We start from the raw sequence: 16,946 nt of genomic DNA, 5'->3' as shown, positions 1-16,946 counted from the left end.
GCAGTAAAACTCCAGTCTCCCTTCTCTCCACCATATGAACAGTTCATTCTTAACTGGATTGCAAGAGTTAAATCAGACAGTCATCTCTTTGCCTCATACAAAGAAGGAAGAGAGGCAAAGAATTTGCAATATAATTTCTAATCAACACAACATATCCTTAACTGTGATTCACATAATTCTTTGCTGGTACCCTGCAAAAAACAGACAGGTAATAGTTATCATACATGTTTCCAGGTTTCAGCGATAGCCAGGTTAGTCCGTATCAGCAAAAAACAAAAACAAAAACAAAAAAAAAAAACACGAGGAGTCCTTGTGGCCCCCCCATAGAGACTAACAAATTTACTTAGGCATAAGCTTTCGTGGGCTAGAACCCACTTCATCAGATGTATGAAGTAAAAGATACAGGAGCAGGTATAAATACATGAAAGGATGCGAGTTGCTTTACCAAGTGTTAGGTCAGTCTAACCAGATAAATCAATTAACAGCAGGATACCAAGGGAGGAGAAATAACTTTTGAAGTGGTACGAGAGTGGCCCATTACAGATAGTTGACAAGAAGGTGCGAGTAACAGTATGGGGAAATTAGTACTGGGGAAATTAAGTTTATGTTTTGTAATGACCCACATACCCCCAGTCTTTATTCAGGCCTAATCTGATGGTATCTAGTTTGCAAATTAATTCCAGTTCTGCTGCTTCACCTTGGAGTCTGTTTTTGAAGTCTTTTTGTTGAAGAATTGCCACTTTGAGGTCTGTTATTGAATGACCAGAGAGACTGAAGTGTTCTCCTACTGGTTTTTGAATGTTATGATTCCTGATGTCGGATTTGTGTCCACTTATTCTTTTCCATAGAGACTGTCCGGTTTGGCCAATGTATATGGCAGAGGGGCATTGTTGGCACATGATGGCATATATCACATTGGTAGATGTGCAGGTGAATGAGCCCCAGATGGCGTGGCTGATGTTGTTAGGTCCTATGATGGTGTCCCTTGAATAGATATGTGGACAGAGTTGGCACTGGGGTTTGTAGCAGGGTTTGGTCCCTGGGTTCGTGTTTTTGTTGTGTGGTGTGTAGTTACTAGTGAGTATTTGCTTCAGATTGGGGGGCTGTCTGTAAGCGAGGACTGGCCTGTCTCCCAAGATCTGTGAGAGTGAGGGGTTATCCTTCAGGATAGGTTGTAGATCAGGGGTGGGCAAACTTTTTGGCTTGAGGGCCACACCAGGCAATAAAAATTGTACAGCGGGCAATGAATACTCACAAAATTGGGGTTTGGGTATAAGAGGGGGTGCAGGCTGGGATCGAGGATAGTGGAGAGCAGGAGGAGGATCAGGACTGGGGCAGGGGGCTGGGACATGGGGAGAGGCTGAGGGATGCAGGCTTCAAGCGGTGCTTACCTCAAGTGGCTCCTGGAGGCAGTGGCATGTCTCTTCTCCGGCTCCTACACGGAGACATGGCCAGGTGGTTCTGCATGCTGCCCCATCTGCAGACACTGCCCCTGCAGCTTCCATTGGAGCACATAGGAGCCAGAGTGGAGCCGCACCACGGCTTCCGAGAGCTGCGTTTTGCAGTCCCCGACCCAGCACTTCGGCCAGAGTGCCAAAGCGGGGCCAAGCTGGGTGGTGCGGCCCCGACCCAGCGTCCCAGCTGGAGCGCCGGAGCAGGTCCGAGCCACATGGTGTGGCTCGCGGGCCAGCTTAAAACAGCTCGCAGGTCATATCTGGCCCGCGGGCCGTAGTTTGCCCACCCCTGTTGTAGATCCTTGATGATGCGCTGGAGAGGTTTTAGTTGGGGGCTGTAGGTGACGGCTAGTGGCGTTCTGTTACTTTCTTTGTTGGGCCGGTCTTGTAGTAGGTGACTTCTCGGTACCCTTCTGTCTCTGTCAATCTGTTTCTTCACTTCACCAGGTGGGTATTGCAGTTTTAAGAACGCTTGATCATCTTCCTTTCCAAATGCAAACAAATGGACATAATACCAAAACGACTGAAGGTAAAAAATCCATTACAATCAACATATCACACAGATTAGAGAGAGAGATTATGCCACACACTCTCAAAGAAATTGCAGAACCACCTGATCAACATCCTACACATCAAACAAGAGAAGATTAAGAATGAACTCTCAAAACTAGAAACTCTCTTAAAAAACCAACCTTCCACATAAACTCTCTTGTGGCTGGACTTTACAAAAACTAGAAAAGCCATTTACAACACACATTTTGCATCTCTACAGAGGAAAAATGACATTAAACTATCTAAACTCCTACATGCCACAAGGGACCACAACAGTGCTTCCCTTAACTCACCTAACAATATTGTTAATCTATCCAGCTATCCTCTTAGCCCGACGGAAGAGTCTGTCTTATCTTGGGGTCTCTCCTTCGGCCCCCACAAACCATGATACAGTTCTACGCAGACCTAGAATCCTACTTTTGACATCTCTGACTCAAGGAATATTTCCAACACACCACTTAACAGCACACTAACACACAGGAAGCTTCCTACCAACACTACAAAAACAAGGATTCTGAGTGGACTCCTCCTGAAGGTTGAAACAACGGACTGGACTTCTACATAGAGTGCTTCAGTCGACATGCATGAGCTGAAATTGTGGAAAAGCAGCATCGCTTGCCCCATAACCTCAGCCGTGCAGAACACAATGCCATCCACAGCCTCAGAAACAACTCTGACATCATATTCAAAAAGGCTGACAAAGGAGGTGCTGTCGTCATCATGAACAAGTCAGAATATGAACAAGAGGTCTGTTAGACAACTCTCTGACACCACATTCTACAGGCCATTACCATCTGACCCCACTGAGGATTACCAAAAGAAACTACACCATCTGCTCAAGAAACTCCCTAAAAGAGCACAGGAACAAATCTACACTGACACACCCCTAGAGCCCCAACCAGGGGTATTCTACCTGCTACCCAAAATCCATAAGCCTGGGAATCCTGGATGCTCAATCATCTCAGGCACTGGCACCCTGACAGCAGGATTATCTGGCTATGTAGACTCTCCTCAGGCTCTATGCTACCAGCCAGCTATCTTCGAGACACCACTGACTTCCTGAGGAAACCATAATCCTCTGATGATCTTCCAGAAAACACCATCCTAGCCACTATGGATGTAGAAGCCCTCTACACCCACATTCCACACAAAGATGGACTATAAGCCGTCAGGAATAGCATCCCCGTTACCATCACGGCAAACCTGGTGGCTGAACTTTGTGACTTTGTACACCACCACAACTATTTCAGATTTGGGGACAATTTATACCTTCAAGTCAGTGGCACTGCTATGGGTACCCCCTTGGCCCCTCAATATGCTAACATTTTTATGGCTGACTTAGAACAACGCTTCCTCAGCTCTCGTCCCCTTATGCCCCTACTCTACTTGCCTACACTGATGACATCTTCATCATCTGGACCCATGGGAAGGAGGCCCTTGAGGAATTCCACCAAGATTTCAACGTTTTCCACCCTACCATCAACCTCAGCCTGGACCAGTCCACAGAAGAGATCCACTTCCTAGACACTACAGTGCTAATAAGCAATGGTCACATAACCACCACCCTATACTGGAAGCCTACTGACCGCTATACTTACCTACATGCTTCCAGCTTTCATCCAGACCACATCATACGATCCATTGTCTACATCCAAGCTCTAAGATACCACTGCATTTGCTCCGATCCCTCAGACAGAGGCAAACACCGACAGAATCTCTATCAAGCTTTCTTAAAACTCCAATACCCACCTCATGAAGGGAAGAAACAGATTGACAGAGCCAGAAGGGTACCAAGAAGTCATCTACTACAAGACAGGACCAACAAAGAAAGTAACAGAACACCACTAGCCGTCACCAACAGCCCCCAACTAAAATCTCTCCAGCGCATCATCAAGGAGGCATGTAGGTAAGTATAGCAGTCAGCAAGTTTCCAGTATAGGGTGGTGTTTATGTGACCATTGCTTATTAGCATCCCACTTTTGAAAGATGATCCCTCACTCTCACGGATCTTGGGAGACAGACCAGTTTCCCAACCTGAAGCAAATACTCACCTGCAACCACAAACCAAAAACACTAACCCAGGAACCTATCCTTGCAACAGGGCCCAATGCCAGCCCTGTCCACATATCTATTCAAGGGACACCATCATAGGACCTAACAACATCAGCCGGGGCTCGTTCACCTGCACATCTACCAACGTGATATATGCCATCATGTGCCAGCAATGCCCTTCTGACATGTGCATTGGCCAAATCGGACAGTCTCTAAGCAGGGGAGTGAATGGACACAGATCTGACACCAGGAATCATAACATTCAAAAACCAGGAGAACACTTTTAAGTCTGTTATTGAGTGACCAGAGAGGTTGAAGGTGGCAATTTTGCAACAGAAAACCTTTAAGAACAGACTCCAATGAGAAACTGCTGAACTAGTATTAATTTGCAAACTAGATACCATTAACTTGGGCTTGAATAGAGACTGGGAGTGGCTGGGTCATTACTCAAATTTAATCTATTTCCCATGTTAAGTATCCTCACACCTTCTTGTCAACTGTCTGAAATGGGCCATCTTGATTATCACTTCAAAAGTTTTTTTTTCCTCCTGCTGATAATAGCTCATCTTAATTAATTAGCCTCTTAGAGTTGGTATGGCAACTTCCACCTTTGTATGTTCTCTGTATGTATATACATCTTCTTACTATATGTTCCATTCTATACATCTGATGAAGTGGGCTGTAGCCCATGAAAGCTTATGCTCCAACAAATCTGTTAGTCTCTAAGGTGCCACAAGTACTCCTGTTCTTTTTGCGGATACAGACTAACACGGCTGCTGCTAATGAAACCCATTAAAAAATTGGTTTTACGTCTCTCTTTAAGAAAGCACACCTAGGAAATTACATACAAAAAAGTGTTAAAAGAATGTTAGTTAGGCTGCAAAGTTTCAAGCACTGTGAAAAAGTTTAAAAATGCCACATTAACAGTTGCCCATAAAAACCTTAATTGAGCTCCCTTGTGCATATGCATTATGATCTTTAATTACATTATCACACAATTTTTTTTCCACAGAACCTTCCTCCCATTCGGCGAACAGGCTGCATGCACCTGCGGGTCAAATTAAGGTTGCATAAGTCACCATAAATTTGGCCATTTTTTAACTTTCAAGTGTTTGACTCTGCAACCTAAATAGTTTCATTTGCTGAAATAGAAATACATTTAAAGCAAAAATTCAGCAATCTTTTCAAGATTTAAAACCACTGGAACTGGCCTTTTTAAAAAATTAACATTCCATTTAACATTTAAAAAATGTTAAAATACTTAATTCACTGAGGCGGACAGAATAGATAATGAAGATAATCGCTTTCCTCTTGGTTTTAATAGAAAAGCATACTTTTAAACACTGTTTTGGGAATGTTTCATCATGTATTTTAAATGTTTGTATATGTATGGAATTTTTGGTTTCCATTGTTTAAATCCACTGTTTATATTTTCTTTATAAACAAACAAGTATATAAAATGATATATTTATATAAAACCAGCAGAAGTAGAGTGCTTTTCCAGTTGAAATCATTGTGAAAACTTTTCTCTGTCACATGAAAGATGGCAGTCTCCATGAAGTAAGGTTAAGCTCAGAGCCATCCATATTGCTACAGAAATGTGATAAATATATTGAAACCCAGAGTATATCATTTTTGCTGGTTTTGATATTTTCATTCATCTGTCTGTGATGTGATAATTTTTGAATACAACATCTGATCAATTCCATTAGAGGATACACTGAGCCCCCTAGCATCTGATTAGCGGACCAATTAGCTTCAGCTTCTGTCTACAGATTAAAGAACCCAGCTGATGATAGCCATGAAAATCTTCCAGCATAACATCATTCATTTTAGCTCTGTTCCAATAGATTTTAAAATGCTGACCACCTGAATGACTTATCCCCCAGAGAGAAAGAAACAATACTGGTGAAGGAGAAGGTGCAAATAGGGCGAGCACATGGAGCTCCTTATATGGGAGAGGAGAATGAGGGACCTGGCATGAAGGGTGTGACAGATGGGTCACAGAAACCGCTTTGGGACTGCCACCTGATGTGCTGAGACTACCTCTGAGCCAGTTTTCCCTGTCATCTTGGGACTTCAGTACCTTGCCTTGTTGAGCCAGACACACGAGTCTGCTCCAACACAGACCCAGGGTCTAAACCATGTGCCCCAAAGCTGCAGACTTAACTGAAAAACAGCTTAAGAAGTGCTCCTGTCTCTAGCACCCAGACACTCAGCTCCCAATGGAAGCTAAACCCCAAATGAATCTGATTTACTCTGTATAGAGCTCATACAGGGTAAACTCATAAATTGTCCACCCTCTATAACACTGATAGAGAGATATGCCCAGCTGATTGCTCCCCTGGGCATTAATTACATACTCTGGGTTAATTAATAAACAAAAGTCATTAAGTAAAATAAAGCAAAACATGCAAGTCTAAGCCTAATACGTTAAGAAAGTGATTACAGATAAAATCTCACCGTCAGAGATGTTCCAATAAGCTTCTTTCACAGACTAGATTCCTTCCTAGTCTGGGTCCAATCCTCTCCCCGGTACAGTTCTTGTTAGTTCCAGCTCAGGTGGCAACTAGGGGATTTGTCATGACTGGAACCTCCTTTGTTCTGTTCCACCCCCTTATATAGCTTTGGCACAAGGTGCGAATCTTTTGTCTCTCTAGATCTCCACCCCTCCTTCTAAATGGAAAAGCCCCAGGTTTACGATGGATTCCAGTACCAGCTGACATGGTCACATGTCCTGTGAGACCCCAAGCCTTCATTCTTCCTGGCCTGACTCACAGAAAAGCTTGCAAGTAAACAAGCCATTTACAACCAATTGTCCTAGTTGATGGGAGCCATCAAGATTCCAAACCACCATTAATGGCCCACACTTTGCATAATTATGATAGGACCTCAGAGTTATATTTCATATTTCTAGTTTTAGATACAAGAATGATACATTTATAGAAATAGGATGACCACACTCAGTAGATAAGATTTGTCACGATACCTTACAAGAGACCTTTTGCATGAAGCATATTCCATAAAATCGTAAAATATCAGGGTTGGAAGGGACCTCAGGAGGTCATCTAGTCTAACCCCCTGCTCAAAGCAGGACCAGTCCCCAATTTTTGCCCCAGATCCCTAAATGGCCTCCTCAAAGACTGAACTCACAACCCTGGGTTTAGCAGGCCAGAGCTCAAACCACTGAGCTATCCCTCCCCCAGTTACATTATATTCATACTCATTAGCATATTTTCATAAAATCATATGGAGTGCAATGTAACAGAGGGGAAGGGGGAAATAGGGGGCACACAAAGCCCCTGGCATATGGTGGAGAGGGAAATGGGAGACAATGGGTAGAGACACAGAGATTATATGGAGTCCTGGCAAGGAAGTGGGGCTGGGGAGAACGGAGGCACACTGAAGTATCGGAGTAGGAGGAATATGGAGCACAATAGCTCCTGGTGTTGGGGGGAGCAGTGGGGGGGGAACTCCCTGCTATGAGGGAGAGGATAGAAGGGTTGCAGGGAGTCCCTGAAATATAGGGGGACAGGACAGTCCACACCGGGAGTTTGTGTAGGGAATGGAGTGATGCAAAGAACCCCTGGTGTGTCAGTGAGCTCAGTCCACCGAAGCAACAAAGTGTGTGACCCTGTAGAACAGGCCTAATACGATTTAAAAAGCTGTTCAAGAGAGTACTTTATTACATCCAGGTACTGAAAGAATACTAAACTTTATTTAAATAAAGAGCAGAAATAGCCTAACTCTACAAAAAGTTATAAAGAGAGATTCATAATGAGCCATAAAGAGAATTGTTGATAAATTCAGAATTTTTTGAACAATCCTCCCTCTTCCAGAGCTCTTTCAGACATCCAAGTCACACCAGTGAGTTCCGAGAACTCTGTAAAGCAGAGTTCCAATTTTTACTATAATTTTAATTTTCAGAGCATTAGTTTTATATTTTGTTTTATGGGAGAGGATTAAGACAATCTTCATCATACTTTCAAACTAAGGAGGGATAGCTGAAAGAATACAAACTATGAAGTGGGTATTTTTTTAAACTACATAAGGGGGGGCATTAAATTAGTAGTCAAAGCTTTAAAATATCATCACCATAGTATCCAAGCACCTATAACATAATTCCTTCCCTAAAATTAAGCAGTTTATTGCTGTTCTCTCCATCATTCCCTCCCGTATTCTGCAAAAAGAACAGAAGTACTTGTGGCACCTTAGAGACTAACAAATTTATTTGAGCATAAGCTTTCGTGGGCTACAGGCCACTTCATCGGATGCATGCTATGGAAAATACAGTAGGACGATTTTATATACACAGAGAACATGAAACAATGGGTGTTACCATACACACTATAACGAGAGTGATCAGTTAAGGTGAGCTATTACCAGCAGAAGAAAAAAAAATTCTGCAAATTTTAGGTTCTCAGCCCCCCATCGCCTTGAGGAATCCCCTCTCTTTCTTATTCTCTCTGAGTAAGGGTCGCCACGTGGATAGTTAGTGTGCAGCAACCAGGTATGCTGTAGATTTACACTCCATTTTGCCATGCACTAAATCTCTGCATGGACAAGCCCTGCAGACCAGAGAAAAGGCAAGATCCCCGATCTTCAGCATTTGAGCGGGTGGCAGAACCGTGGTCAGCAACTGAGCAGAATTGAGGTGAGCAAAGTTAGCACTGGACAAGGACAAAGTTAAACCCCAAAGTAAAGAAAAGATCACAGCTACTTGTCCTAATTACAGCAACTGGCTGGGTAACAGGGATGGGACAATTTCCCAGCACACTACAAGAAGGCTATGACGGGGGGAAAGGGGTTTATTGCTATTAGGAGCCAGACCCTCCTTAGGCCTTATCTTCACTAGGAAAAAAAGGTCCTTACTCCTGGGGACATTCTGCACCAAAAAGTTAAAAATTCTACACATAATATTTTAAAATTCTGCAAAGTTCTGCAAATTTATTTCAAAATACAAACTTTTTTTTACAAGTAACTACACAGACGTACACAAAGATTCCCCCAGGAGTAGAGAGTTAAAGAAACCCCTATGACAACCCAGTTCCTGTTTCTCCACCCCCACTCCCCCCACCCCCTCACAAGCTCAGCCGGGGGGCCAGACACCCACAACCTCTACCCCTCAGAGCCCAGCCGTGGCGACCCCAGCCAATACACCCAAACCCGCTCCCCCCCAAAGCCTAGCTGCAGGGGCCCCCAGCCCAGATACCCACACTCCATCCCCTCCAGAGCCCAGCTATGGGTCCTCCTTGCCCAGATACCCACACCCCCTCCCGCTCAGAGCCCAGCCAGAAGGCTGCCCCTTTCCCAGATACCCACATCCCTCCTTCCCAGAACCCAGCCATGGCTCCCCCAGCCCAGACACCTGTCTTCCCCTCCTCCTAGAGCCCAGGGATCCAGAGGGAGAAACAGCCTGATGTGCCACCCTCTCCTTCCCTCAGGGCATGCTGGGAACTGCAGCTGCCAGGAACCCTCTAGCTCCCTCTTCCTTCCCCCAGCAGTGACTTCTATGTGCCAGCTGAGCTCTGTTGGGTCCAGTGGCCTCTAGTGGCAGCTAGCAGCACTGCAGCCCATTTCTGTGGGGGAAAGGAAATTCTGCGCGCATGTTAATTTCTGCAAAATTCTGCATTGCGCAGTGATACAGAATTCCCCCAGGAGTAAAAGGTGTATTGATAACTAGAGGCAAATTTCTAGTAGAGAAAAGGCAGTTTCTAGTTTTCATACAAATTAGTAGATGAAGTTAGAGACTTCTAACTGTGAGGCTCGCCCACAGGCTTCAACTCAACCTGCTAACTCATGTGAAGAATACAAACTGCCTTGTCTTTACCAGGATTTTACTGTGAGCTAGCTAACTTGAGTTAAGAACACTTTTTTTCTGATAGCATTAAAGGAAGGAGGAAGCTATGAGCTCAAATGGCATTTTGACAGAATTTGACTGTATAAAACCATCCTAAAATTAAGCTGATTTAGAAGCCAGGATAAAGGCTCTCTGAACTCCTGACTGTTGGAAACTGGTTTGATTAGGGTTTGAGACCATCAGCTTGGTCAATCAACTAGATTTCTTGACTCTCAAGTACCAGGCTCTTAACTGACAATAGCTTATTTGACCTATCATACATGTCCTGGGTATGGAAAGCATATTCCGTACATCCTGACTGTAGACCAGTATCAGTAGGCCCAACACTGATATGAAAAGTAAAGGGAATAAAGGTAAATTCCACTGGAATTTAGCATCACATTCAATTTCAAAAAACAGAAGTTTTCAGTTATTGGTGTCCTCATTTTATTTAGTGAAACAATTATCAATATAGAAACAGAAAACTAAGATATTCATACTATGAAAGGTAGACAGTGATGACAATCTCACTAACATCTTCATAAACTGACGTCTCATGAATCACTATTATATACTACCAATTAAAAAGAATTATACAAAAGTGATAAATATGCACATGGTGCATAAAAAAGCAGCGTACATAGACCGGGTGGTCCAATCTAAAAGTTATTTTGTTTTCCAACTAGTTGCAACCACAAGTAAAGTTCCAGAACCACAAGGCTAATATAGTATGTCAGATGCAGTAAACTTGTGAATACATTTTAGCTTACATGCACTATTTAAAAGTGTAATTACAGTCAGGAGAGTGACTATGCAAAAGTGGCATGCTCTTACTAAACAGATCCATTTTCTGTATATCTTCAATTCACATCTGCTTACTTCATAGCCATACCAAATTACTACTGTTAGTACTTCACTCTAAATACAGGTCTAGAGAAAGGCACTTCTATAAAATTGATGTTTATGTTTTTTGTTAAAGAATCTTTATTGCTGGCAATGAAGGGCAAAGAATCTCAAGGATCATAACTTGATTTATAAATCTCAGGTTGAGATTCCAATACTGGTAGTTAGGATAAAATTTGTAAGATTATAAATGAAAAGACGAAGTCACCGAGACAAGATATGGAAAGTCTTAGTGTCACTTTTTTGTTTTTAACTCTCATTTTTTGTACCATAAATGCACTAGCATGTAACTTTACTGATCCCCATTCTGCTCTGCCCCCAGCCCTACTACAGCCCAGGCCCAGCCATTAGCTCCCAGCCATGGCTCCAGCTCCATTCCCAACCGCAGCCCCCCAGTTCCAGTCCTGCCCGTGGCCCCGTTCCCGGCCGCTGCCCCAGCTTCAGCCCCGCTCCTCGCCCGTGGCCCCAGCTCCAACCTGCAGACCTGCTTCCACCCGTGGCCCCATGCTCCCACCCGTGGCCCCCTGCTCCCGGCCACAGTTCCAGCCCCACTCCTGGCACCCCAACCGCAGGCCCACTCCCAGCCCCAGCTGCAGACCCACTCCTGGCCCCGATCGTGACTCTGAACACCCTGGAATGTTAGACTTTTTAGAATAAGCAGTTTTTAACCTAATAACCTTGATAGTGAATTAGTTCTTGAAAAGCAGTAAGTCGAGACAGCATCTTAGTTCTGAAGGTTAAGTTCTGTCACTGCTGGTGTATACTGTATAGCAATAGGTCAGACCAGACTACGTGATTTTAATGGTCCCTTCTAGTGTTGAAATCTATTCAGTTGAACTACTACTGAAATCTAGTAGTTATGACAGCTACTAACAAAACAGACGTAACGTACATACAATACAAGAAACCAATAATTAACGTCAAGCTGTTAGAATGAAATGGTATACACTCCTAGAGATTCAAAATATCTTCAGATTAGACGTTTGGCAACTAAAGCGTCTAGACTGCTGCAGTGATTTACTCATTCTCCAAGCAAAGGGCTCGTCAGCAGCTACCTCTAACGTACATTTTAGCAGTATAGCCAGTGACACCAGGGTGGACCTCGGCTCCCCAGGGCTGGCAAGACTTGAGAGGGCTCTCAAATGTGTATTTTCTATACCAGATTACACTGCCATGAAGTGATTTAACAGATTTAAAGAGTGCATCTTTAAAAAAAAAAAAAAATCTTGATTGTGAAATTATTCTGGTTTAGCAAAGAGAAAGCTTAAGTCATGTTGATAGGTAAATTTTTAATCACATTTTTACACTTTGGAGCAACACTGCCAATTGATTATTTGCGATGACACCTTTTTCCAGATCAGTCATACTCAATGACAGGTTTCAGAGTAGCAGCCGTGTTAGTCTGTATTCGCAAAAAGAAAAGGAGGACTTGTGGCACCTTAGAGACTAACGAATTTATTGGAGCATACGCATCCGATGAAGTGAGCTGTAGCTCACGAAAGCTTATGCTCATATAAATATGTTAGTCTCTAAGGTGCCACAAGTCCTCCTTTTCTTTTTGAGTCATACTCAATGTTTGCTGCTCAAGATGCCGGGGGCTTTTATACCGATTTAATGTTCCCGAAACGCAGACTGGCATCCTGACAATAATACACCAGTTGCCCTGAGAAGACGTGCTCCTTTTAAACCAGGGGGCCCATGCACAGAAGCAAGACAACTAGACCAACATCTCAATGCAGGGAACAGTCCTTAAGTACCCGACCTGTCACTGAGCAATAAACGCTGCTCGGGCTCTCTGGGGAAGCCTATTAACAATGCATTTCCCATAGAGTTTATTACACGCGTGGGGGGGGGGGGGGATTCCTTCCCCACATCCCATAGTCCGGCTACTAACGCGCACCCCCCACCCCCGCGGCGGGCGAGCGTTCACCTGAGACGGTTTCTGCGGCAGCCCGCAGCGGGACTGAGGGTGCGAGCCGAGGGCAGGAGCTCGCGGGCCGGCGGGCCTGGGCTCTGACAGAACGCGGCGCGAGAGGCGGCCGTGTGGCGAAACCACAGCCCCGGCCCGCTGCCGGGCAGCTCCAGGGGCAGCGCCTCGGGCCGAGCCCCAGCGGCAGCCCGCCGGGCAACGCGGCGGAGGAGGGGCAAGAGGGATAGTTTCCGGTGACCGCTCCGCGCTAAGGGGAGCGGGCTCGGCGAGCCGGACCCGCAGGGGGTGGCGGGCTCGGGCTCAAGTCCCCTGACAACTGGCCCCAAGGCCTGGAGACTCGCCCTCCTCCCCGCTTCCGCCCGGCTACAGAAACCGCCGGGCCGCAGTTTCCCCGTCTCCCCCTGCCGCTGTCTCCTCCTCCTTCCCTCCCTCACCGTCTGCTCCTGAGGCTCGGCGCTTGGATCCCGACGCGGTAGCTGCCTCACTCCTCCGCCTCCCCAGGCCTCCCTAGCCACAATGGCCTCTCGTCGCGGCCCCCTGAGGGGCCGCGCCAGGTCCGGACCCGCTGACGAGCGGCCACACTGGCCAATCACCGCTCAGCGCCCGCCGGCCGGAGCCAATCAGTCTGTGGAGGCGGGACCCGCTAGGCACTACATAAGGAAGAGGAGGCGCGAGAGGCTGCTGCAGTGGAGGTGGGGAGGTTATGGGGTTGGACCGGCCACGCTCGCTGCCGCCTCGTGCTGATGGCATCATTCGATGTTATGCTCTCCCCCTCATTGTGATGTAATCAGTGTGCTATCACCTCACCCCCCCAATGCCATTAGGAGATGCTTGGCACCCTCACTTCAGGGTAAAGCACCATTGTCAGGGCAGTGATGTCAACCCTTCACCCCAAACTGCCATGAGGTGAAGTCATGGGGGACCCTCGTATTGCCACAAGGTGATGCCATCCCCTCCTGTCAGGATGTCACTGGGTGCTCGTTGCATCACAACATGCTGTGGTCGCTTTCCATTGATGTTTTTAGGAGATGATGGTGGGACATGACCACTTTGCCCCTATAGAGCCACTCCAGACTCCAACGAGAGACTGCTGAATTGGAATTAATTTGCAAACTGGATACAATTAACTTAGGCTTGAATAGAGACTGGGAATGGATGAGTCATTACACAAAGTAAAACTATTTCCCCATGTTATTTCTCCCCCCCCCACACTGTTCCTCTGATATTCTTGTTAACTGCTGGAAATAGCCTACCTTGCTTGTCACCATGAAAGGTTTTCCTCCTTTCCCCCCCCTGCTGCTGGTGATGGCTTATCTTAAGCGATCACTCTCCTTACAGTGTGTATGATAAACCCATTGTTTCATGTTCTCTGTGTGTGTATATCAATCTCCCCTCTGTTTTTTCCACCCAATGCATCCGATGAAGTGAGCTGTAGCTCACGAAAGCTTATGCTCTAATAAATTTGTTAGTCTCTAAGGTGCCACAAGTACTCCTTTTCTTTTTCCAGTTATTTCTGTAACACATGGTAGCCATATTTAGTTACTACAGAGAAGGGGCAGGAGGTCATCCTCCTCCCCCTCCCCCAAATTAAAAAGACTATGAATAGCTGTTGTAATTTCCAGCATTCATGTAGAATGCCACATGATTTATGTATTTATTGTAAGGGATGATTTGAGCATTGAAAGCAAAGTAAGTGAGGGAAATATTTGGGCCTCTCTTCCCCGCCCCCAACAAAAATCTACATTACAAGCCTGCTCTTCTTCCACACCTCACCCTTAGCACTGCTTGCTGTTTATAACTACTGACCAAGGGCGGGGGGGGGGGGGGGGAGAATCTTGACACAATCTACCCTCAATGGGTGGTGCCTTCTTAGTGATCATTTCGACCTCTGCCTAGTCTCCCCTCACTGTAATTTTAAAAACCATTTTGAATACCTGAATTAATGTGTGTTTACAGATGAATTATCAACTTGCCTTAATACTGCACTTTTTTGCAAAGAAAACTAGTTGCTCACGAAACAGAAGAGGCCCTTTCCACCACCTGCCAAAAAATACTGTTCTCAACAGATGTCATTGACATCCAGGCCTTAAAAAAAAAAAAAAAAGTACAGTCAAAGGGTTTTGAAAAGTAAAACAAACCCCACTTAAGAACTATTTATCAGAAACTACTCAAACTATTGTACCACTATCAAGCCATTAAACTGTGTACGTTTTAAAATATCTCTCTTTAAAAGCAACCCTGCAGGGAGATATTGCGTATGTATATACAAAAAATATTTTTTTTAAAAGAACATGCATGAGCCATTAAAATCACAATCAAAAACTTGAGTTAAGGTAATTTTTGAATGTTCTGATGTGACAACACCTTAGAGTATTTCACTCTTACAGTTACTACATTCCCTTGAGGTTAATAATAGTTCCTCAATAGTGCTAATCCAAAACTATGTTTACATAATGTTAAAGGGGGAATGCAATATTTTTGCAAGTATGTATAGTTTAAGACAAGGTGGATTATTTGATTTAAATCACTCATCAGAAAGACTTGATTTAGTCATGGTTTTCTACATAAAAAAATACATTCTTGTTGATTGTGAGGAATATGTATTAAGTTTATAACAGATAGATGTAGGTTTCATTTCTAGAAGGTACACACTATACATTTTTAAACAGTGATTTATTTTGAAAACTTCAAATTAGTTTTACAGCTATATCAGAAAATGAAGGATTGTTTGGTTGGTTATTTCATTTACCAAAAGGTAATTGAAGCAGATATTTATGAAGTCATTGGGAGGTGATCTCCAATGCAACAGGTTAATCGTAAATATTTGGAGGATTTTCTTCTCTGCCGTATTAGGAGAACACCACCAGACAGATATTTACATTGTTTTATTCAACTAAAACATTAAGTATTCTAGATTTTTTTTTCCTTCAACAGCAAACAAATATTTTAACAAAACAGGAATATGTCCCTCGCTTCTCACATTTATCTCCAGACTTCTCCTTATCCAGATCTATTCCGCCCCCAACAATCTTCTATTCATTGAACTTCTTGAAACTTTGCTCTTTTAGAGAGAGGTAAGGGGTTAACTCTGTGTACACAAATTTGCAGAGGGACAATAGAGTTGAGGTCTGCTATTTCTCACCTCTATATATTTTAAAACATTTTTTTGCTGTTAACAAGCATGTTACCCCTCTGGAGACACAAATCCAGTTTGAGAACTGCAAAACTAAGCATCATCTCTAATGGTATCTTCTAGACCAGAGGTGGACAAAGGATGGCCTGCGGGCCACATCTGGCCTGCAGGACTGTCCTGCCTGGTCCCTGAGCTCCTGGCCCGGGTTGGAGGGGGGGGGGGAAGTCAGGGGGGTGGGAAGTGGGAGGGGGCAGAGGCCAAGCTCTTTGTGGAGGCACAGCCTTCCCTACTGTTTTGCAACCCCGGCGTGGCCCTCGGTCCAAAAAGTTTTCCCATCCCTGTTCTAGACTGAGCACTGAGTCCCATTGGGTAGATAGAAAGATTAACCTAAATCTATATAGAAGCCTGTGGAACCCCATAAAATTGGGTCCCTAATCCATGAACTATTGGAACTCATTTACAAAACTTTTCTTAAACATTACATGAATATATTGTCTCCTACTATAGAATTAGACTTTATAATCCCTATTTCATGATGAGATCTTTAAGATACAATGCATCAATCTTTAAATGGTTTTTGAGGGGAAAAAAGCTTTATAAAAAATCCAATTTCAATAAAAAAATCTATTTTTTTATTTTATTTTTTTTTAAAGTTATTGATTTTTAATCCACCCTGGTTTAAGATCAGAAATTATTAGAAGATTAGGTATAACTTTCTATATTACCAAAAGAAAAAACACACTCATTTTCATGTTTGCTATAAGAATTTAACTACAGATGTAGTGCACTATAAATGGATTCTATTGTACATTGCTTATTTTAAAAGAGAGCCAATATATCTGAAGATCAGGTCATCCTTCAAAGCTGGACTTCTGAATTCTATCAGTGAGACTACTTTGGCTAGGATTTGCCGTTGATATTAACATGCTTCAGTGTAGAAGCTGATCAGCAGCTGGGCTCGAGTTCCCATGATACGGTATTGCAGTTATCCAACTGTACAGGACGAAGGGGAGTATTTGATAACAGGACATTTGAGGAGACACTGAGAATTTCTGTATCAAAACAGAACAGTGTTCCTGTGCG

At 44.1% G+C, this 16,946-nt stretch overlaps 1 protein-coding gene across 7 annotated transcripts in view; it reads right to left on the bottom strand.

The window, feature by feature from the left end:
• MAPK9 (mitogen-activated protein kinase 9) overlaps positions 1-13,357 on the bottom strand; it is a 104,197-nt gene extending 90,840 nt beyond the window's left edge. For 4 of the 7 annotated variants that reach the window (XR_005294326.2, XR_005294327.2, XM_038412250.2 and 1 more), the window contains exon 1: positions 13,165-13,312. The gene's annotated coding sequence lies outside the window, so the exon portion shown is untranslated. Of the gene's footprint in view, positions 1-13,164 lie in introns of all 7 variants that reach the window. The other 3 variants (XM_038412249.2, XM_038412251.2, XM_038412256.2) reach the window with 3 other exon arrangements.
• Positions 13,358-16,946: the final 3,589 nt, after the last annotated feature.

Source organism: Dermochelys coriacea, chromosome 8 (genome assembly GCF_009764565.3).
Source record: "Dermochelys coriacea isolate rDerCor1 chromosome 8, rDerCor1.pri.v4, whole genome shotgun sequence".
Classification (NCBI taxonomy): Eukaryota; Metazoa; Chordata; order Testudines; family Dermochelyidae; genus Dermochelys; species Dermochelys coriacea.
The sequence above is the reverse complement of the archived record's forward strand: the minus strand, read 5'-3'. Positions and strand labels throughout refer to the sequence as shown.